Genomic DNA, 21,029 nt, shown 5'->3' with positions numbered 1-21,029 from the left:
TCTGCCTATTCTCCCTTTCTCTCTATGTACAAGATACCTTGTATCATTTGAATGGACAGCAGGAGAGAAGGATATTTATGGTGAGTGGGGGTGGGGTTTTGAGGAGTAACCTCATTTGCCTAAGAGCCGGGGTATCTGGGAAAAAAAGTATTTTATGGGGGAAGACTTTCACATCTCCTTGGTGAAATTTGTAGGGCCTTATAACATCCTTTCTGTGGATGCAGATTCAGTCGGAACAGAGGTCCTAGTCCTCGCTCTGCCTTTCAAAGGAACTGTAAATATGCATGGCTTATTTGGCTTTGCCCGGCAGGGCTTGCCCGCCAGGGTGAGAATGGCGTTTGTCAGGCGTTCGTCAGGCGATCGGAAGGGGTGAGGCAATAATTTATAATTCAATGATCTTCATGATATTTTCTTGATAATATGAAAGCAGGAAAGGGAAGCTTGGCAATAAGCAATCCTAAAGCAAGGTGTGACTCCAGGGAAGAATGACTTGAAAACAACATACAGAAAGACTCATGTAAAAAGGCCCTGATGAGGCTTGAACTCATGACCCCTGGTTTACAAGACCAGTGCTCTGCCACTGAGCTACAAGGCCAGTCTGCAAGCAGGATGTAAATTGCAACATGTATTCTTACTGAGGTATGAATATATCTATGATTTTGAGACTCTGTATGGAAACGTAGTTGCATATGAATGTCCACGTGCGCGCACACATTGAAGACCATGCTTAAGGCACTTTTTTTGGAAGTATGAAAAACTACATTTTCATATGAGAAAATAAGAGTTTTCGCATTCAAGACCATACCGATAGCTCTAGTTAGTATGTCTGCAATCAGTGACATATAGAGAACCCACTTATTAGAAGTGATCTGTCTCTGTGGGGCAGACATATGTTAACAGTCATTCATTTGAGAATGCCTAAACTTTAGGAGTAAGAGCTGCTTTCTTATCAATCTATTTATCCAAACTGGTTAATAAGCCAGGAGTGAGTGAAAGGCAATCCTCTGGAAACTCCATGAAAGATCTAATTTCTATTACGCACAAAATACTTCACTTTATTTGACATATTTGTTAAAATGGAACAGTCAGATGATCCCATCTAGCGGATCCTGGCTCTGTCTTGAAAGAGAGTGTAATTATACTACAAGAAATGCTGGCCATCAAAAGAGACTCTGATGGCTTTCCGACGAAGGTGGGATTCGAACCCACGCGTGCAGAGCACAATGGATTAGCAGTCCATCGCCTTAACCACTCGGCCACCTCGTCTGCCCTACAGCCCCATCTGAAACCTTGCTTCACAAAAGGTACTGAAGTGTCAATATACTGTACCTAAAAAAGAAAAAAACAGCTGAGGCAAGATCTCACATTCCACGTCTTCCCCCAATCAGGGACCTACATTTCATTTTTGGGAAATTCTTACTATGTGCTAATTACAAATATTCATAAGATTCCCCGAGACTTTGTCAGAACTGTCAAGATATAATTCTATGGGGTTTTGAATAGACAGAGCATATGTTATAGGACAATTATAGAATCTATTCCGTTTGGACTGTATTTTTAATAGTCATGATAACATGCTAGCATGTGAGTCGATCTTGCACAGTGAATGATGGAGCAGTGTCTGTCATCTACTTGGTCAGCTGTAGATGGCTCACCTGGGGAGATGTGAAAAGAGAGAGCTCCAGTGGTGCAATCGGTTAGCGCGCGGTACTTATACAGCAGTACTTGCACTGAGCCATGCCGAGGTTGTGAGTTCGAGCCTCACCTGGAGCAGCCGTGTTGTTTTTCATAAACCATTTCACAAAAAGTAAAGTTTAAACTCAGAGTATGGACGGCCCTTGCTAGAGAGTCTTTACTTCTTATAGGATCTACGTGTCCTACTCCTCTGGGTGCCAAATATCACATATCCTCCGCGATGCTCAGTTTAAACATTCCATGATGTGCCATCTTGCATTTCATGCAAACACCACATCAGTGCATTTAAAAATACATTTGTAGAATAATAAATATGATGAAAACAGTGTTCTCACATGATAACCATAAACTGAAGAGCTGCAAAAAATGCTGTATCAGCTACTTACAATAAAAGGTGACTCGAAAAAACTAGCAAAAGAAGAGCATCATCATATTAAAGGTTCTATTCACCATCTTGAGTTGCACCATAGCAGCTTATGGTGCTTTTCTGCTCAGAGTGTGCCTCCAATCCCACATTCATTTTTAATTTCTTTGCAGTTTAAAAAACAACAATTACTGCTCGAAGTTCACTTTTCAAAACCATTCAACCTATTAAATGTATTTCTCTAACCTATGAATGTGGTCCATGTTCACTTTTCCTCATCTTCATCTCGATACTCCTTTCCCAGAAACCAGGTTCACTTCTTCATTCAACCCACCCATCCAAAGTCACCAAATCTTTGAAGCAAGTCTGCCTATTCTCCCTTTCTCTCTATGTACAAGATACCTTGTATCATTTGAATGGACAGCAGGAGAGAAGGATATTTATGGTGAGTGGGGGTGGGGTTTTGAGGAGTAACCTCATTTGCCTAAGAGCCGGGGTATCTGGGAAAAAAAGTATTTTATGGGGGAAGACTTTCACATCTCCTTGGTAAAATTTGTAGGGCCTTATAACATCCTTTCTGTGGATGCAGATTCAGTCGGAACAGAGGTCCTAGTCCTCGCTCTGCCTTTCAAAGGAACTGTAAATATGCATGGCTTATTTGGCTTTGCCCGGCAGGGCTTGCCCGCCAGGGTGAGAATGGCGTTTGTCAGGCGTTCGTCAGGCGATCGGAAGGGGTGAGGCAATAATTTATAATTCAATGATCTTCATGATATTTTCTTGATAATATGAAAGCAGGAAAGGGAAGCTTGGCAATAAGCAATCCTAAAGCAAGGTGTGACTCCAGGGAAGAATGACTTGAAAACAACATACAGAAAGACTCATGTAAAAAGGCCCTGATGAGGCTTGAACTCATGACCCCTGGTTTACAAGACCAGTGCTCTGCCACTGAGCTACAAGGCCAGTCTGCACACAAGATGTAAATTGCAACATGTATTCTTACTGAGGTATGAATATATCTATGATTTTGAGACTCTGTATGGAAACGTAGTTGCATATGAATGTCCACGTGCGCGCACACATTGAAGACCATGCTTAAGGCACTTTTTTTGGAAGTATGAAAAACTACATTTTCATATGAGAAAATAAGAGTTTTCGCATTCAAGACCATACCGATAGCTCTAGTTAGTATGTCTGCAATCAGTGACATATAGAGAACCCACTTATTAGAAGTGATCTGTCTCTGTGGGGCAGACATATGTTAACAGTCATTCATTTGAGAATGCCTAAACTTTAGGAGTAAGAGCTGCTTTCTTATCAATCTATTTATCCAAACTGGTTAATAAGCCAGGAGTGAGTGAAAGGCAATCCTCTGGAAACTCCATGAAAGATCTAATTTCTATTACGCACAAAATACTTCACTTTATTTGACATATTTGTTAAAATGGAACAGTCAGATGATCCCATCTAGCGGATCCTGGCTCTGTCTTGAAAGAGAGTGTAATTATACTACAAGAAATGCTGGCCATCAAAAGAGACTCTGATGGCTTTCCGACGAAGGTGGGATTCGAACCCACGCGTGCAGAGCACAATGGATTAGCAGTCCATCGCCTTAACCACTCGGCCACCTCGTCTGCCCTACAGCCCCATCTGAAACCTTGCTTCACAAAAGGTACTGAAGTGTCAATATACTGTACCTAAAAAAGAAAAAAACAGCTGAGGCAAGATCTCACATTCCACGTCTTCCCCCAATCAGGGACCTACATTTCATTTTTGGGAAATTCTTACTATGTGCTAATTACAAATATTCATAAGATTCCCCGAGACTTTGTCAGAACTGTCAAGATATAATTCTATGGGGTTTTGAATAGACAGAGCATATGTTATAGGACAATTATAGAATCTATTCCGTTTGGACTGTATTTTTAATAGTCATGATAACATGCTAGCATGTGAGTCGATCTTGCACAGTGAATGATGGAGCAGTGTCTGTCATCTACTTGGTCAGCTGTAGATGGCTCACCTGGGGAGATGTGAAAAGAGAGAGCTCCAGTGGTGCAATCGGTTAGCGCGCGGTACTTATACAGCAGTACATGCACTGAGCCATGCCGAGGTTGTGAGTTCGAGCCTCACCTGGAGCAGCCGTGTTGTTTTTCATAAACCATTTCACAAAAAGTAAAGTTTAAACTCAGAGTATGGACGGCCCTTGCTAGAGAGTCTTTACTTCTTATAGGATCTACGTGTCCTACTCCTCTGGGTGCCAAATATCACATATCCTCCGCGATGCTCAGTTTAAACATTCCATGATGTGCCATCTTGCATTTCATGCAAACACCACATCAGTGCATTTAAAAATACATTTGTAGAATAATAAATATGATGAAAACAGTGTTCTCACATGATAACCATAAACTGAAGAGCTGCAAAAAATGCTGTATCAGCTACTTACAATAAAAGGTGACTCGAAAAAACTAGCAAAAGAAGAGCATCATCATATTAAAGGTTCTATTCACCATCTTGAGTTGCACCATAGCAGCTTATGGTGCTTTTCTGCTCAGAGTGTGCCTCCAATCCCACATTCATTTTTAATTTCTTTGCAGTTTAAAAAACAACAATTACTGCTCGAAGTTCACTTTTCAAAACCATTCAACCTATTAAATGTATTTCTCTAACCTATGAATGTGGTCCATGTTCACTTTTCCTCATCTTCATCTCGATACTCCTTTCCCAGAAACCAGGTTCACTTCTTCATTCAACCCACCCATCCAAAGTCACCAAATCTTTGAAGCAAGTCTGCCTATTCTCCCTTTCTCTCTATGTACAAGATACCTTGTATCATTTGAATGGACAGCAGGAGAGAAGGATATTTATGGTGAGTGGGGGTGGGGTTTTGAGGAGTAACCTCATTTGCCTAAGAGCCGGGGTATCTGGGAAAAAAAGTATTTTATGGGGGAAGACTTTCACATCTCCTTGGTGAAATTTGTAGGGCCTTATAACATCCTTTCTGTGGATGCAGATTCAGTCGGAACAGAGGTCCTAGTCCTCGCTCTGCCTTTCAAAGGAACTGTAAATATGCATGGCTTATTTGGCTTTGCCCGGCAGGGCTTGCCCGCCAGGGTGAGAATGGCGTTTGTCAGGCGTTCGTCAGGCGATCGGAAGGGGTGAGGCAATAATTTATAATTCAATGATCTTCATGATATTTTCTTGATAATATGAAAGCAGGAAAGGGAAGCTTGGCAATAAGCAATCCTAAAGCAAGGTGTGACTCCAGGGAAGAATGACTTGAAAACAACATACAGAAAGACTCATGTAAAAAGGCCCTGATGAGGCTTGAACTCATGACCCCTGGTTTACAAGACCAGTGCTCTGCCACTGAGCTACAAGGCCAGTCTGCACGCAAGATGTAAATTGCAACATGTATTCTTACTGAGGTATGAATATATCTATGATTTTGAGACTCTGTATGGAAACGTAGTTGCATATGAATGTCCACGTGCGCGCACACATTGAAGACCATGCTTAAGGCACTTTTTTTGGAAGTATGAAAAACTACATTTTCATATGAGAAAATAAGAGTTTTCGCATTCAAGACCATACCGATAGCTCTAGTTAGTATGTCTGCAATCAGTGACATATAGAGAACCCACTTATTAGAAGTGATCTGTCTCTGTGGGGCAGACATATGTTAACAGTCATTCATTTGAGACGGCCTAAACTTTAGGAGTAAGAGCTGCTTTCTTATCAATCTATTTATCCAAACTGGTTAATAAGCCAGGAGTGAGTGAAAGGCAATCCTCTGGAAACTCCATGAAAGATCTAATTTCTATTACGCACAAAATACTTCACTTTATTTGACATATTTGTTAAAATGGAACAGTCAGATGATCCCATCTAGCGGATCCTGGCTCTGTCTTGAAAGAGAGTGTAATTATACTACAAGAAATGCTGGCCATCAAAAGAGACTCTGATGGCTTTCCGACGAAGGTGGGATTCAAACCCACGCGTGCAGAGCACAATGGATTAGCAGTCCTTCGCCTTAACCACTCGGCCACCTCGTCTGCCCTACAGCCCCATCTGAAACCTTGCTTCACAAAAGGTACTGAAGTGTCAATATACTGTACCAAAAAAGAAAAAAACAGCTGAGGCAAGATCTCACATTCCACGTCTTCCCCCAATCAGGGACCTACATTTCATTTTTGGTAAATTCTTACTATGTGCTAATTACAAATATTCATAAGATTCCCCTAGACTTTGTCAGAACTGTCAAGATATAATTCTATGGGGTTTTGAATTGACAGAGCATATGTTATAGGACAATTATAGAATCTATTCCGTTTGGACTGTATTTTTAATAGTCATGATAACATGCTAGCATGTGAGTCGATCTTGCACAGTGAATGATGGAGCAGTGTCTGTCATCTACTTGGTCAGCTGTAGATGGCTCACCTGGGGAGATGTGAAAAGAGAGAGCTCCAGTGGCGCAATCGGTTAACGCGCGGTACTTATACAGCAGTACTTGCACTGAGCCATGCCGAGGTTGTGAGTTCGAGCCTCACCTGGAGCAGCCGTGTTGTTTTTCATAAACCATTTCACAAAAAGTAAAGTTTAAACTCAGAGTATGGACGGCCCTTGCTATAGAGTCTTTACTTCTTATAGGATCTACGTGTCCTACTCCTCTGGGTGCCAAATATCACATATCCTCCGCGATGCTCAGTTTAAACATTCCATGATGTGCCATCTTGCATTTCATGCAAACACCACATCAGTGCATTTAAAAATACATTTGTAGAATAATAAATATGATGAAAACAGTGTTCTCACATGATAACCATAAACTGAAGAGCTGCAAAAAATGCTGTATCAGCTACTTACAATAAAAGGTGACTCGAAAAAACTAGCAAAAGAAGAGCATCATCATATTAAAGGTTCTATTCACCATCTTGAGTTGCACCATAGCAGCTTATGGTGCTTTTCTGCTCAGAGTGTGCCTCCAATCCCACATTCATTTTTAATTTCTTTGCAGTTTAAAAAACAACAATTACTGCTCGAAGTTCACTTTTCAAAACCATTCAACCTATTAAATGTATTTCTCTAACCTATGAATGTGGTCCAAGTTCACTTTTCCTCATCTTCATCTCGATACTCCTTTCCCAGAAACCAGGTTCACTTCTTCATTCAACCCACCCATCCAAAGTCACCAAATCTTTGAAGCAAATCTGACTATTCTCCCTTTCTCTCTATGTACAAGATACCTTGTATCATTTGAATGGACAGCAGGAGAGAAGGATATTTATGGTGAGTGGGGGTGGGGTTTTGAGGAGTAACCTCATTTGCCTAAGAGCCGGGGTATCTGGGAAAAAAAGTATTTTATGGGGGAAGACTTTCACATCTCCTTGGTGAAATTTGTAGGGCCTTATAACATCCTTTCTGTGGATGCAGATTCAGTCGGAACAGAGGTCCTAGTCCTCGCTCTGCCTTTCAAAGGAACTGTAAATATGCATGGCTTATTTGGCTTTGCCCGGCAGGGCTTGCCCGGCAGGGTGAGAATGGCGTTTGTCAGGCGTTCGTCAGGCGATCGGAAGGGGTGAGGCAATAATTTATAATTCAATGATCTTCATGATATTTTCTTGATAATATGAAAGCAGGAAAGGGAAGCTTGGCAATAAGCAATCCTAAAGCAAGGTGTGACTCCAGGGAAGAATGACTTGAAAACAACATACAGAAAGACTCATGTAAAAAGGCCCTGATGAGGCTTGAACTCATGACCCCTGGTTTACAAGACCAGTGCTCTGCCACTGAGCTACAAGGCCAGTCTGCACGCAGGATGTAAATTGCAACATGTATTCTTACTGAGGTATGAATATATCTATGATTTTGAGACTCTGTATGGAAACGTAGTTGCATATGAATGTCCACGTGCGCGCACACATTGAAGACCATGCTTAAGGCACTTTTTTTGGAAGTATGAAAAACTACATTTTCATATGAGAAAATAAGAGTTTTCGCATTCAAGACCATACCGATAGCTCTAGTTAGTATGTCTGCAATCAGTGACATATAGAGAACCCACTTATTAGAAGTGATCTGTCTCTGTGGGGCAGACATATGTTAACAGTCATTCATTTGAGAATGCCTAAACTTTAGGAGTAAGAGCTGCTTTCTTATCAATCTATTTATCCAAACTGGTTAATAAGCCAGGAGTGAGTGAAAGGCAATCCTCTGGAAACTCCATGAAAGATCTAATTTCTATTACGCACAAAATACTTCACTTTATTTGACATATTTGTTAAAATGGAACAGTCAGATGATCCCATCTAGCGGATCCTGGCTCTGTCTTGAAAGAGAGTGTAATTATACTACAAGAAATGCTGGCCATCAAAAGAGACTCTGATGGCTTTCCGACGAAGGTGGGATTCGAACCCACGCGTGCAGAGCACAATGGATTAGCAGTCCTTCGCCTTAACCACTCGGCCACCTCGTCTGCCCTACAGCCCCATCTGAAACCTTGCTTCACAAAAGGTACTGAAGTGTCAATATACTGTACCTAAAAAAGAAAAAAACAGCTGAGGCAAGATCTCACATTCCACGTCTTCCCCCAATCAGGGACCTACATTTCATTTTTGGGAAATTCTTACTATGTGCTAATTACAAATATTCATAAGATTCCCCGAGACTTTGTCAGAACTGTCAAGATATAATTCTATGGGGTTTTGAATAGACAGAGCATATGTTATAGGACAATTATAGAATCTATTCCGTTTGGACTGTATTTTTAATAGTCATGATAACATGCTAGCATGTGAGTCGATCTTGCACAGTGAATGATGGAGCAGTGTCTGTCATCTACTTGGTCAGCTGTAGATGGCTCACCTGGGGAGATGTGAAAAGAGAGCGCTCCAGTGGTGCAATCAGTTAGCGCGCGGTACTTATACAGCAGTACTTGCACTGAGCCATGCCGAGGTTGTGAGTTCGAGCCTCACCTGGAGCAGCCGTGTTGTTTTTCATAAACCATTTCACAAAAAGTAAAGTTTAAACTCAGAGTATGGACGGCCCTTGCTAGAGAGTCTTTACTTCTTATAGGATCTACGTGTCCTACTCCTCTGGGTGCCAAATATCACATATCCTCCGCGATGCTCAGTTTAAACATTCCATGATGTGCCATCTTGCATTTCATAAAAACACCACATCAGTGCATTTAAAAATACATTTGTAGAATAATAAATATGATGAAAACAGTGTTCTCACATGATAACCATAAACTGAAGAGCTGCAAAAAATGCTGTATCAGCTACTTACAATAAAAGGTGACTCGAAAAAACTAGCAAAAGAAGAGCATCATCATATTAAAGGTTCTATTCACCATCTTGAGTTGCACCATAGCAGCTTATGGTGCTTTTCTGCTCAGAGTGTGCCTCCAATCCCACATTCATTTTTAATTTCTTTGCAGTTTAAAAAACAACAATTACTGCTCGAAGTTCACTTTTCAAAACCATTCAACCTATTAAATGTATTTCTCTAACCTATGAATGTGGTCCATGTTCACTTTTCCTCATCTTCATCTCGATACTCCTTTCCCAGAAACCAGGTTCACTTCTTCATTCAACCCACCCATCCAAGGTCACCAAATCTTTGAAGCAAGTCTGCCTATTCTCCCTTTCTCTCTATGTACAAGATACCTTGTATCATTTGAATGGACAGCAGGAGAGAAGGATATTTATGGGGAGTGGGGGTGGGGTTTTGAGGAGTAACCTCATTTGCCTAAGAGCCGGGGTATCTGGGAAAAAAAGTATTTTATGGGGGAAGACTTTCACATCTCCTTGGTGAAATTTGTAGGGCCTTATAACATCCTTTCTGTGGATGCAGATTCAGTCGGAACAGAGGTCCTAGTCCTCGCTCTGCCTTTCAAAGGAACTGTAAATATGCATGGCTTATTTGGCTTTGCCCGGCAGGGCTTGCCCGGCAGGGTGAGAATTGCGTTTGTCAGGCGTTCGTCAGGCGATCGGAAGGGGTGAGGCAATAATTTATAATTCAATGATCTTCATGATATTTTCTTGATAATATGAAAGCAGGAAAGGGAAGCTTGGCAATAAGCAATCCTAAAGCAAGGTGTGACACCAGGGAAGAATGACTTGAAAACAACATACAGAAAGACTCATGTAAAAAGGCCCTGATGAGGCTTGAACTCATGACCCCTGGTTTACAAGACCAGTGCTCTGCCACTGAGCTACAAGGCCAGTCTGCACGCAGGATGTAAATTGCAACATGTATTCTTACTGAGGTATGAATATATCTATGATTTTGAGACTCTGTATGGAAACGTAGTTGCATATGAATGTCCACGTGCGCGCACACATTGAAGACCATGCTTAAGGCACTTTTTTTGGAAGTATGAAAAACTACATTTTCATATGAGAAAATAAGAGTTTTCGCATTCAAGACCATACCGATAGCTCTAGTTAGTATGTCTGCAATCAGTGACATATAGAGAACCCACTTATTAGAAGTGATCTGTCTCTGTGGGGCAGACATATGTTAACAGTCATTCATTTGAGACGGCCTAAACTTTAGGAGTAAGAGCTGCTTTCTTATCAATCTATTTATCCAAACTGGTTAATAAGCCAGGAGTGAGTGAAAGGCAATCCTCTGGAAACTCCATGAAAGATCTAATTTCTATTACGCACAAAATACTTCACTTTATTTGACATATTTGTTAAAATGGAACAGTCAGATGATCCCATCTAGCGGATCCTGGCTCTGTCTTGAAAGAGAGTGTAATTATACTACAAGAAATGCTGGCCATCAAAAGAGACTCTGATGGCTTTCCGACGAAGGTGGGATTCGAACCCACGCGTGCAGAGCACAATGGATTAGCAGTCCATCGCCTTAACCACTCGGCCACCTCGTCTGCCCTACAGCCCCATCTGAAACCTTGCTTCACAAAAGGTACTGAAGTGTCAATATACTGTACCTAAAAAAGAAAAAAACAGCTGAGGCAAGATCTCACATTCCACGTCTTCCCCCAATCAGGGACCTACATTTCATTTTTGGGAAATTCTTACTATGTGCTAATTACAAATATTCATAAGATTCCCCTAGACTTTGTCAGAACTGTCAAGATATAATTCTATGGGGTTTTGAATAGACAGAGCATATGTTATAGGACAATTATAGAATCTATTCCGTTTGGACTGTATTTTTAATAGTCATGATAACATGCTAGCATGTGAGTCGATCTTGCACAGTGAATGATGGAGCAGTGTCTGTCATCTACTTGGTCAGCTGTAGATGGCTCACCTGGGGAGATGTGAAAAGAGAGAGCTCCAGTGGCGCAATCGGTTAGCGCGCGGTACTTATACAGCAGTACTTGCACTGAGCCATGCCGAGGTTGTGAGTTCGAGCCTCACCTGGAACAGCCGTGTTGTTTTTCATAAACCATTTCACAAAAAGTAAAGTTTAAACTCAGAGTATGGACGGCCCTTGCTAGAGAGTCTTTACTTCTTATAGGATCTACGTGTCCTACTCCTCTGGGTGCCAAATATCACATATCCTCCGCGATGCTCAGTTTAAACATTCCATGATGTGCCATCTTGCATTTCATGCAAACACCACATCAGTGCATTTAAAAATACATTTGTAGAATAATAAATATGATGAAAACAGTGTTCTCACATGATAACCATAAACTGAAGAGCTGCAAAAAATGCTGTATCAGCTACTTACAATAAAAGGTGACTCGAAAAAACTAGCAAAAGAAGAGCATCATCATATTAAAGGTTCTATTCACCATCTTGAGTTGCACCATAGCAGCTTATGGTGCTTTTCTGCTCAGAGTGTGCCTCCAATCCCACATTCATTTTTAATTTCTTTGCAGTTTAAAAAACAACAATTACTGCTCGAAGTTCACTTTTCAAAACCATTCAACCTATTAAATGTATTTCTCTAACCTATGAATGTGGTCCATGTTCACTTTTCCTCATCTTCATCTCGATACTCCTTTCCCAGAAACCAGGTTCACTTCTTCATTCAACCCACCCATCCAAAGTCATCAAATCTTTGAAGCAAGTCTGCCTATTCTCCCTTTCTCTCTACGTACAAGATACCTTGTATCATTTGAATGGACAGCAGGAGAGAAGGATATTTATGGTGAGTGGGGGTGGGGTTTTGAGGAGTAACCTCATTTGCCTAAGAGCCGGGGTATCTGGGAAAAAAAGTATTTTATTGGGGAAGACTTTCACATCTCCTTGGTGAAATTTGTAGGGCCTTATAACATCCTTTCTGTGGATGCAGATTCAGTCGGAACAGAGGTCCTAGTCCTCGCTCTGCCTTTCAAAGGAACTGTAAATATGCATGGCTTATTTGCTTTGCCCGGCAGGGTGAGAATGACGTTTGTCAGGCGTTCGTCAGGCGATCGGAAGGGGTGAGGCAATCATTTATAATTCAATGATCTTCATGATATTTTCTTGATAATATGAAAGCAGGAAAGGGAAGCTTGGCAATAAGCAATCCTAAAGCAAGGTGTGACTCCAGGGAAGAATGACTTGAAAACAACATACAGAAAGACTCATGTAAAAAGGCCCTGATGAGGCTTGAACTCATGACCCCTGGTTTACAAGACCAGTGCTCTGCCACTGAGCTACAAGGCCAGTCTGCACGCAGGATGTAAATTGCAACATGTATTCTTACTGAGGTATGAATATATCTATGATTTTGAGACTCTATATGGAAACGTAGTTGCATATGAATGTCCACGTGCGCGCACACATTGAAGACCATGCTTAAGGCACTTTTTTTGGAAGTATGAAAAACTACATTTTCATATGAGAAAATAAGAGTTTTCGCATTCAAGACCATACCGATAGCTCTAGTTAGTATGTCTGCAATCAGTGACATATAGAGAACCCACTTATTAGAAGTGATCTGTCTCTGTGGGGCAGACATATGTTAACAGTCATTCATTTGAGAATGCCTAAACTTTAGGAGTAAGAGCTGCTTTCTTATCAATCTATTTATCCAAACTGGTTAATAAGCCAGGAGTGAGTGAAAGGCAATCCTCTGGAAACTCCATGAAAGATCTAATTTCTATTACGCACAAAATACTTCACTTTATTTGACATATTTGTTAAAATGGAACAGTCAGATGATCCCATCTAGCGGATCCTGGCTCTGTCTTGAAAGAGAGTGTAATTATACTACAAGAAATGCTGGCCATCAAAAGAGACTCTGATGGCTTTCCGACGAAGGTGGGATTCGAACCCACGCGTGCAGAGCACAATGGATTAGCAGTCCATCGCCTTAACCACTCAGCCACCTCGTCTGCCCTACAGCCCCATCTGAAACCTTGCTTCACAAAAGGTACTGAAGTGTCAATATACTGTACCTAAAAAAGAAAAAAACAGCTGAGGCAAGATCTCACATTCCACGTCTTCCCCCAATCAGGGACCTACATTTCATTTTTGGGAAATTCTTACTATGTGCTAATTACAAATATTCATAAGATTCCCCGAGACTTTGTCAGAACTGTCAAGATATAATTCTATGGGGTTTTCAATAGACAGAGCATATGTTATAGGACAATTATAGAATCTATTCCGTTTGGACTGTATTTTTAATAGTCATGATAACATGCTAGCATGTGAGTCGATCTTGCACAGTGAATGATGGAGCAGTGTCTGTCATCTACTTGGTCAGCTGTAGATGGCTCACCTGGGGAGATGTGAAAAGAGAGAGCTCCAGTGGTGCAATCGGTTAGCGCGCGGTACTTATACAGCAGTACTTGCACTGAGCCATGCCGAGGTTGTGAGTTCGAGCCTCACCTGGAGCAGCCGTGTTGTTTTTCATAAACCATTTCACAAAAAGTAAAGTTTAAACTCAGAGTATGGACGGCCCTTGCTAGAGAGTCTTTACTTCTTATAGGATCTACGTGTCCTACTCCTCTGGGTGCCAAATATCACATATCCTCCGCGATGCTCAGTTTAAACATTCCATGATGTGCCATCTTGCATTTCATGCAAACACCACATCAGTGCATTTAAAAATACATTTGTAGAATAATAAATATGATGAAAACAGTGTTCTCACATGATAACCATAAACTGAAGAGCTGCAAAAAATGCTGTATCAGCTACTTACAATAAAAGGTGACTCGAAAAAACTAGCAAAAGAAGAGCATCATCATATTAAAGGTTCTATTCACCATCTTGAGTTGCACCATAGCAGCTTATGGTGCTTTTCTGCTCAGAGTGTGCCTCCAATCCCACATTCATTTTTAATTTCTTTGCAGTTTAAAAAACAACAATTACTGCTCGAAGTTCACTTTTCAAAACCATTCAACCTATTAAATGTATTTCTCTAACCTATGAATGTGGTCCATGTTCACTTTTCCTCATCTTCATCTCGATACTCCTTTCCCAGAAACCAGGTTCACTTCTTCATTCAACCCACCCATCCAAAGTCACCAAATCTTTGAAGCAAGTCTGCCTATTCTCCCTTTCTCTCTATGTACAAGATACCTTGTATCATTTGAATGGACAGCAGGAGAGAAGGATATTTATGGTGAGTGGGGGTGGGGTTTTGAGGAGTAACCTCATTTGCCTAAGAGCCGGGGTATCTGGGAAAAAAAGTATTTTATGGGGGAAGACTTTCACATCTCCTTGGTGAAATTTGTAGGGCCTTATAACATCCTTTCTGTGGATGCAGATTCAGTCGGAACAGAGGTCCTAGTCCTCGCTCTGCCTTTCAAAGGAACTGTAAATATGCATGGCTTATTTGGCTTTGCCCGGCATGGCTTGCCCGCCAGGGTGAGAATGGCGTTTGTCAGGCGTTCGTCAGGCGATCGGAAGGGGTGAGGCAATAATTTATAATTCAATGATCTTCATGATATTTTCTTGATAATATGAAAGCAGGAAAGGGAAGCTTGGCAATAAGCAATCCTAAAGCAAGGTGTGACTCCAGGGAAGAATGACTTGAAAACAACATACAGAAAGACTCATGTAAAAAGGCCCTGATGAGGCTTGAACTCATGACCCCTGGTTTACAAGACCAGTGCTCTGCCACTGAGCTACAAGGCCAGTCTGCACGCAAGATGTAAATTGCAACATGTATTCTTACTGAGGTATGAATATATCTATGATTTTGAGACTCTGTATGGAAACGTAGTTGCATATGAATGTCCACGTGCGCGCACACATTGAAGACCATGCTTAAGGCACTTTTTTTGGAAGTATGAAAAACTACATTTTCATATGAGAAAATAAGAGTTTTCGCATTCAAGACCATACCGATAGCTCTAGTTAGTATGTCTGCAATCAGTGACATATAGAGAACCCACTTATTAGAAGTGATCTGTCTCTGTGGGGCAGACATATGTTAACAGTCATTCATTTGAGACGGCCTAAACTTTAGGAGTAAGAGCTGCTTTCTTATCAATCTATTTATCCAAACTGGTTAATAAGCCAGGAGTGAGTGAAAGGCAATCCTCTGGAAACTCCATGAAAGATCTAATTTCTATTACGCACAAAATACTTCACTTTATTTGACATATTTGTTAAAATGGAACAGTCAGATGATCCCATCTAGCGGATCCTGGCTCTGTCTTGAAAGAGAGTGTAATTATACTACAAGAAATGCTGGCCATCAAAAGAGACTCTGATGGCTTTCCGACGAAGGTGGGATTCAAACCCACGCGTGCAGAGCACAATGGATTAGCAGTCCTTCGCCTTAACCACTCGGCCACCTCGTCTGCCCTACAGCCCCATCTGAAACCTTGCTTCACAAAAGGTACTGAAGTGTCAATATACTGTACCAAAAAAGAAAAAAACAGCTGAGGCAAGATCTCACATTCCACGTCTTCCCCCAATCAGGGACCTACATTTCATTTTTGGTAAATTCTTACTATGTGCTAATTACAAATATTCATAAGATTCCCCTAGACTTTGTCAGAACTGTCAAGATATAATTCTATGGGGTTTTGAATTGACAGAGCATATGTTATAGGACAATTATAGAATCTATTCCGTTTGGACTGTATTTTTAATAGTCATGATAACATGCTAGCATGTGAGTCGATCTTGCACAGTGAATGATGGAGCAGTGTCTGTCATCTACTTGGTCAGCTGTAGATGGCTCACCTGGGGAGATGTGAAAAGAGAGAGCTCCAGTGGCGCAATCGGTTAACGCGCGGTACTTATACAGCAGTACTTGCACTGAGCCATGCTGAGGTTGTGAGTTCGAGCCTCACCTGGAGCAGCCGTGTTGTTTTTCATAAACCATTTCACAAAAAGTAAAGTTTAAACTCAGAGTATGGACGGCCCTTGCTATAGAGTCTTTACTTCTTATAGGATCTACGTGTCCTACTCCTCTGGGTGCCAAATATCACATATCCTCCGCGATGCTCAGTTTAAACATTCCATGATGTGCCATCTTGCATTTCATGCAAACACCACATCAGTGCATTTAAAAATACATTTGTAGAATAATAAATATGATGAAAACAGTGTTCTCACATGATAACCATAAACTGAAGAGCTGCAAAAAATGCTGTATCAGCTACTTACAATAAAAGGTGACTCGAAAAAACTAGCAAAAGAAGAGCATCATCATATTAAAGGTTCTATTCACCATCTTGAGTTGCACCATAGCAGCTTATGGTGCTTTTCTGCTCAGAGTGTGCCTCCAATCCCACATTCATTTTTAATTTCTTTGCAGTTTAAAAAACAACAATTACTGCTCGAAGTTCACTTTTCAAAACCATTCAACCTATTAAATGTATTTCTCTAACCTATGAATGTGGTCCAAGTTCACTTTTCCTCATCTTCATCTCGATACTCCTTTCCCAGAAACCAGGTTCACTTCTTCATTCAACCCACCCATCCAAAGTCACCAAATCTTTGAAGCAAATCTGACTATTCTCCCTTTCTCTCTATGTACAAGATACCTTGTATCATTTGAATGGACAGCAGGAGAGAAGGATATTTATGGTGAGTGGGGGTGGGGTTTTGAGGAGTAACCTCATTTGCCTAAGAGCCGGGGTATCTGGGAAAAAAAGTATTTTATGGGGGAAGACTTTCACATCTCCTTGGTGAAATTTGTAGGGCCTTATAACATCCTTTCTGTGGATGCAGATTCAGTCGGAACAGAGGTCCTAGTCCTCGCTCTGCCTTTCAAAGGAACTGTAAATATGCATGGCTTATTTGGCTTTGCCCGGCAGGGTGAGAATGGCGTTTGTCAGGCGTTCGTCAGGCGATCGGAAGGGGTGAGGCAATAATTTATAATTCAATGATCTTCATGATATTTTCTTGATAATATGAAAGCAGGAAAGGGAAGCTTGGCAATAAGCAATCCTAAAGCAAGGTGTGACTCCAGGGAAGAATGACTTGAAAACAACATACAGAAAGACTCATGTAAAAAGGCCCTGATGAGGCTTGAACTCATGACCCCTGGTTTACAAGACCAGTGCTCTGCCACTGAGCTACAAGGACAGTCTGCACGCAGGATGTAAATTGCAACATGTATTCTTACTGAGGTATGAATATATCTATGATTTTGAGACTCTATATGGAAACGTAGTTGCATATGAATGTCCACGTGCGCGCACACATTGAAGACCATGCTTAAGGCACTTTTTTTGGAAGTATGAAAAACTACATTTTCATATGAGAAAATAAGAGTTTTCGCATTCAAGACCATACCGATAGCTCTAGTTAGTATGTCTGCAATCAGTGACATATAGAGAACCCACTTATTAGAAGTGATCTGTCTCTGTGGGGCAGACATATGTTAACAGTCATTCATTTGAGAATGCCTAAACTTTAGGAGTAAGAGCTGCTTTCTTATCAATCTATTTATCCAAACTGGTTAATAAGCCAGGAGTGAGTGAAAGGCAATCCTCTGGAAACTCCATGAAAGATCTAATTTCTATTACGCACAAAATACTTCACTTTATTTGACATATTTGTTAAAATGGAACAGTCAGATGATCCCATCTAGCGGATCCTGGCTCTGTCTTGAAAGAGAGTGTAATTATACTACAGGAAATGCTGGCCATCAAAAGAGACTCTGATGGCTTTCCGACGAAGGTGGGATTCGAACCCACGCGTGCAGAGCACAATGGATCAGCAGTCCATCGCCTTAACCACTCGGCCACCTCGTCTGCCCTACAGCCCCATCTGAAACCTTGCTTCACAAAAGGTACTGAAGTGTCAATATACTGTACCTAAAAAAGAAAAAAACAGCTGAGGCAAGATCTCACATTCCACGTCTTCCCCCAATCAGGGACCTACATTTCATTTTTGGGAAATTCTTACTATGTGCTAATTACAAATATTCATAAGATTCCCCGAGACTTTGTCAGAACTGTCAAGATATAATTCGATGGGGTTTTGAATAGACAGAGCATATGTTATAGGACAATTATAGAATCTATTCCGTTTGGACTGTATTTTTAATAGTCATGATAACATGCTAGCATGTGAGTCGATCTTGCACAGTGAATGATGGAGCAGTGTCTGTCATCTACTTGGTCAGCTGTAGATGGCTCACCTGGGGAGATGTGAAAAGAGAGAGCTCCAGTGGCGCAATCGGTTAGCGCGCGGTACTTATACAGCAGTACTTGCACTGAGCCATGCCGAGGTTGTGAGTTCGAGCCTCACCTGGAGCAGCCGTGTTGTTTTTCATAAACCATTTCACAAAAAGTAAAGTTTAAACTCAGAGTATGGACGGCCCTTGCTAGAGAGTCTTTACTTCTTATAGGATCTACGTGTCCTACTCCTCTGGGTGCCAAATATCACATATCCTCCGCGATGCTCAGTTTAAACATTCCATGATGTGCCATCTTGCATTTCATGCAAACACCACATCAGTGCATTTAAAAATACATTTGTAGAATAATAAATATGATGAAAACAGTGTTCTCACATGATAACCATAAACTGAAGAGCTGCAAAAAATGCTGTATCAGCTACTTACAATAAAAGGTGACTCGCAAAAACTAGCAAAAGAAGAGCATCATCATATTAAAGGTTCTATTCACCATCTTGAGTTGCACCATAGCAGCTTATGGTGCTTTTCTGCTCAGAGTGTGCCTCCAATCCCACATTCATTTTTAATTTCTTTGCAGTTTAAAAAACAACAATTACTGCTCGAAGTTCACTTTTCAAAACCATTCAACCTATTAAATGTATTTCTCTAACCTATGAATGTGGTCCATGTTCACTTTTCCTCATCTTCATCTCGATACTCCTTTCCCAGAAACCAGGTTCACTTCTTCATTCAACCCACCCATCCAAAGTCACCAAATCTTTGAAGCAAGTCTGCCTATTCTCCCTTTCTCTCTATGTACAAGATACCTTGTATCATTTGAATGGACAGCAGGAGAGAAGGATATTTATGGTGAGTGGGGGTGGGGTTTTGAGGAGTAACCTCATTTGCCTAAGAGCCGGGGTATCTGGGAAAAAAAGTATTTTATGGGGGAAGACTTTCACATCTCCTTGGTGAAATTTGTAGGGCCTTATAACATCCTTTCTGTGGATGCAGATTCAGTCGGAACAGAGGTCCTAGTCCTCGCTCTGCCTTTCAAAGGAACTGTAAATATGCATGGCTTATTTGCTTTGCCCGGCAGGGTGAGAATGACGTTTGTCAGGCGTTCATCAGGCGATCGGAAGGGGTGAGGCAATCATTTATAATTCAATGATCTTCATGATATTTTCTTGATAATATGAAAGCAGGAAAGGGAAGCATGGCAATAAGCAATCCTAAAGCAAGGTGTGACTCCAGGGAAGAATGACTTGAAAACAACATACAGAAAGACTCATGTAAAAAGGCCCTGATGAGGCTTGAACTCATGACCCCTGGTTTACAAGACCAGTGCTCTGCCACTGAGCTACAAGGCCAGTCTGCACGCAGGATGTAAATTGCAACATGTATTCTTACTGAGGTATGAATATATCTATGATTTTGAGACTCTGTATGGAAACGTAGTTGCATATGAATGTCCACGTGCGCGCACACATTGAAGACCATGCTTAAGGCACTTTTTTTGGAAGTATGAAACACTACATTTTCATATGAGAAAATAAGAGTTTTCGCATTCAAGACCATACCGATAGCTCTAGTTAGTATGTCTGCAATCAGTGACATATAGAGAACCCACTTATTAGAAGTGATCTGTCTCTGTGGGGCAGACATATGTTAACAGTCATTCATTTGAGAATGCCTAAACTTTAGGAGTAAGAGCTGCTTTCTTATCAATCTATTTATCCAAACTGGTTAATAAGCCAGGAGTGAGTGAAAGGCAATCCTCTGGAAACTCCATGAAAGATCTAATTTCTATTACGCACAAAATACTTCACTTTATTTGACATATTTGTTAAAATGGAACAGTCAGATGATCCCATCTAGCGGATCCTGGCTCTGTCTTGAAAGAGAGTGTAATTATACTACAAGAAATGCTGGCCATCAAAAGAGACTCTGATGGCTTTCCGACGAAGGTGGGATTCGAACCCACGCGTGCAGAGCACAATGGATTAGCAGTCCATCGCCTTAACCACTCGGCCACCTCGTCTGCCCTACAGCCCCATCTGAAACCTTGCTTCACAAAAGGTACTGAAGTGTCAATATACTGTACCTAAAAAAGAAAAAAACAGCTGAGGCAAGATCTCACATTCCACGTCTTCCCCCAATCAGGGACCTACATTTCATTTTTGGGAAATTCTTACTATGTGCTAATTACAAATATTCATAAGATTCCCCGAGACTTTGTCAGAACTGTCAAGATATAATTCTATGGGGTTTTGAATAGACAGAGCATATGTTATAGGACAATTATAGAATCTATTCCGTTTGGACTGTATTTTTAATAGTCATGATAACATGCTAGCATGTGAGTCGATCTTGCACAGTGAATGATGGAGCAGTGTCTGTCATCTACTTGGTCAGCTGTAGATGGCTCACCTGGGGAGATGTGAAAAGAGAGAGCTCC

General features: G+C 41.1%; 19 non-coding genes across 19 annotated transcripts; 6 read left to right on the top strand and 13 right to left on the bottom strand.

Moving 5' to 3' along the window:
- Nucleotides 1-523: 523 nt before the first annotated feature.
- On the bottom strand, nt 524-595 carry TRNAT-UGU (transfer RNA threonine (anticodon UGU)). Its single transcript has one exon. It is a non-coding gene; the product is annotated as a tRNA-Thr (tRNA).
- Nucleotides 596-1,184: 589 nt separating this feature from the next.
- Nucleotides 1,185-1,266, bottom strand: TRNAS-GCU (transfer RNA serine (anticodon GCU)). Its single transcript has one exon. It is a non-coding gene; the product is annotated as a tRNA-Ser (tRNA).
- A 412-nt stretch (nt 1,267-1,678) lies between these two features.
- On the top strand, nt 1,679-1,773 carry TRNAI-UAU (transfer RNA isoleucine (anticodon UAU)). The gene is made up of 2 exons: nt 1,679-1,716; nt 1,738-1,773. It is a non-coding gene; the product is annotated as a tRNA-Ile (tRNA).
- A 1,174-nt stretch (nt 1,774-2,947) lies between these two features.
- Nucleotides 2,948-3,019, bottom strand: TRNAT-UGU (transfer RNA threonine (anticodon UGU)). The gene has a single exon. It is a non-coding gene; the product is annotated as a tRNA-Thr (tRNA).
- Nucleotides 3,020-3,608: 589 nt separating this feature from the next.
- On the bottom strand, nt 3,609-3,690 carry TRNAS-GCU (transfer RNA serine (anticodon GCU)). The gene has a single exon. It is a non-coding gene; the product is annotated as a tRNA-Ser (tRNA).
- Nucleotides 3,691-4,102: 412 nt separating this feature from the next.
- On the top strand, nt 4,103-4,197 carry TRNAI-UAU (transfer RNA isoleucine (anticodon UAU)). The gene is made up of 2 exons: nt 4,103-4,140; nt 4,162-4,197. It is a non-coding gene; the product is annotated as a tRNA-Ile (tRNA).
- A 1,174-nt stretch (nt 4,198-5,371) lies between these two features.
- Nucleotides 5,372-5,443, bottom strand: TRNAT-UGU (transfer RNA threonine (anticodon UGU)). The gene has a single exon. It is a non-coding gene; the product is annotated as a tRNA-Thr (tRNA).
- Nucleotides 5,444-6,525: 1,082 nt separating this feature from the next.
- Nucleotides 6,526-6,620, top strand: TRNAI-UAU (transfer RNA isoleucine (anticodon UAU)). Its single transcript has 2 exons — nt 6,526-6,563; nt 6,585-6,620. It is a non-coding gene; the product is annotated as a tRNA-Ile (tRNA).
- Nucleotides 6,621-7,794: 1,174 nt separating this feature from the next.
- TRNAT-UGU (transfer RNA threonine (anticodon UGU)) lies at nt 7,795-7,866 on the bottom strand. The gene has a single exon. It is a non-coding gene; the product is annotated as a tRNA-Thr (tRNA).
- Nucleotides 7,867-10,218: 2,352 nt separating this feature from the next.
- TRNAT-UGU (transfer RNA threonine (anticodon UGU)) lies at nt 10,219-10,290 on the bottom strand. Its single transcript has one exon. It is a non-coding gene; the product is annotated as a tRNA-Thr (tRNA).
- A 589-nt stretch (nt 10,291-10,879) lies between these two features.
- On the bottom strand, nt 10,880-10,961 carry TRNAS-GCU (transfer RNA serine (anticodon GCU)). Its single transcript has one exon. It is a non-coding gene; the product is annotated as a tRNA-Ser (tRNA).
- A 412-nt stretch (nt 10,962-11,373) lies between these two features.
- On the top strand, nt 11,374-11,468 carry TRNAI-UAU (transfer RNA isoleucine (anticodon UAU)). Its single transcript has 2 exons — nt 11,374-11,411; nt 11,433-11,468. It is a non-coding gene; the product is annotated as a tRNA-Ile (tRNA).
- Nucleotides 11,469-12,627: 1,159 nt separating this feature from the next.
- On the bottom strand, nt 12,628-12,699 carry TRNAT-UGU (transfer RNA threonine (anticodon UGU)). Its single transcript has one exon. It is a non-coding gene; the product is annotated as a tRNA-Thr (tRNA).
- A 1,083-nt stretch (nt 12,700-13,782) lies between these two features.
- Nucleotides 13,783-13,877, top strand: TRNAI-UAU (transfer RNA isoleucine (anticodon UAU)). The gene is made up of 2 exons: nt 13,783-13,820; nt 13,842-13,877. It is a non-coding gene; the product is annotated as a tRNA-Ile (tRNA).
- A 1,174-nt stretch (nt 13,878-15,051) lies between these two features.
- TRNAT-UGU (transfer RNA threonine (anticodon UGU)) lies at nt 15,052-15,123 on the bottom strand. The gene has a single exon. It is a non-coding gene; the product is annotated as a tRNA-Thr (tRNA).
- A 2,998-nt stretch (nt 15,124-18,121) lies between these two features.
- Nucleotides 18,122-18,203, bottom strand: TRNAS-GCU (transfer RNA serine (anticodon GCU)). The gene has a single exon. It is a non-coding gene; the product is annotated as a tRNA-Ser (tRNA).
- Nucleotides 18,204-18,615: 412 nt separating this feature from the next.
- Nucleotides 18,616-18,710, top strand: TRNAI-UAU (transfer RNA isoleucine (anticodon UAU)). The gene is made up of 2 exons: nt 18,616-18,653; nt 18,675-18,710. It is a non-coding gene; the product is annotated as a tRNA-Ile (tRNA).
- A 1,159-nt stretch (nt 18,711-19,869) lies between these two features.
- TRNAT-UGU (transfer RNA threonine (anticodon UGU)) lies at nt 19,870-19,941 on the bottom strand. The gene has a single exon. It is a non-coding gene; the product is annotated as a tRNA-Thr (tRNA).
- Nucleotides 19,942-20,530: 589 nt separating this feature from the next.
- On the bottom strand, nt 20,531-20,612 carry TRNAS-GCU (transfer RNA serine (anticodon GCU)). The gene has a single exon. It is a non-coding gene; the product is annotated as a tRNA-Ser (tRNA).
- Nucleotides 20,613-21,029: the final 417 nt, after the last annotated feature.

Source organism: Triturus cristatus, chromosome 12, assembly GCF_964204655.1.
Source record: "Triturus cristatus chromosome 12, aTriCri1.1, whole genome shotgun sequence".
NCBI classification, from domain to species: Eukaryota; Metazoa; Chordata; class Amphibia; order Caudata; family Salamandridae; genus Triturus; species Triturus cristatus.
The sequence above is the reverse complement of the archived record's forward strand: the minus strand, read 5'-3'. Positions and strand labels throughout refer to the sequence as shown.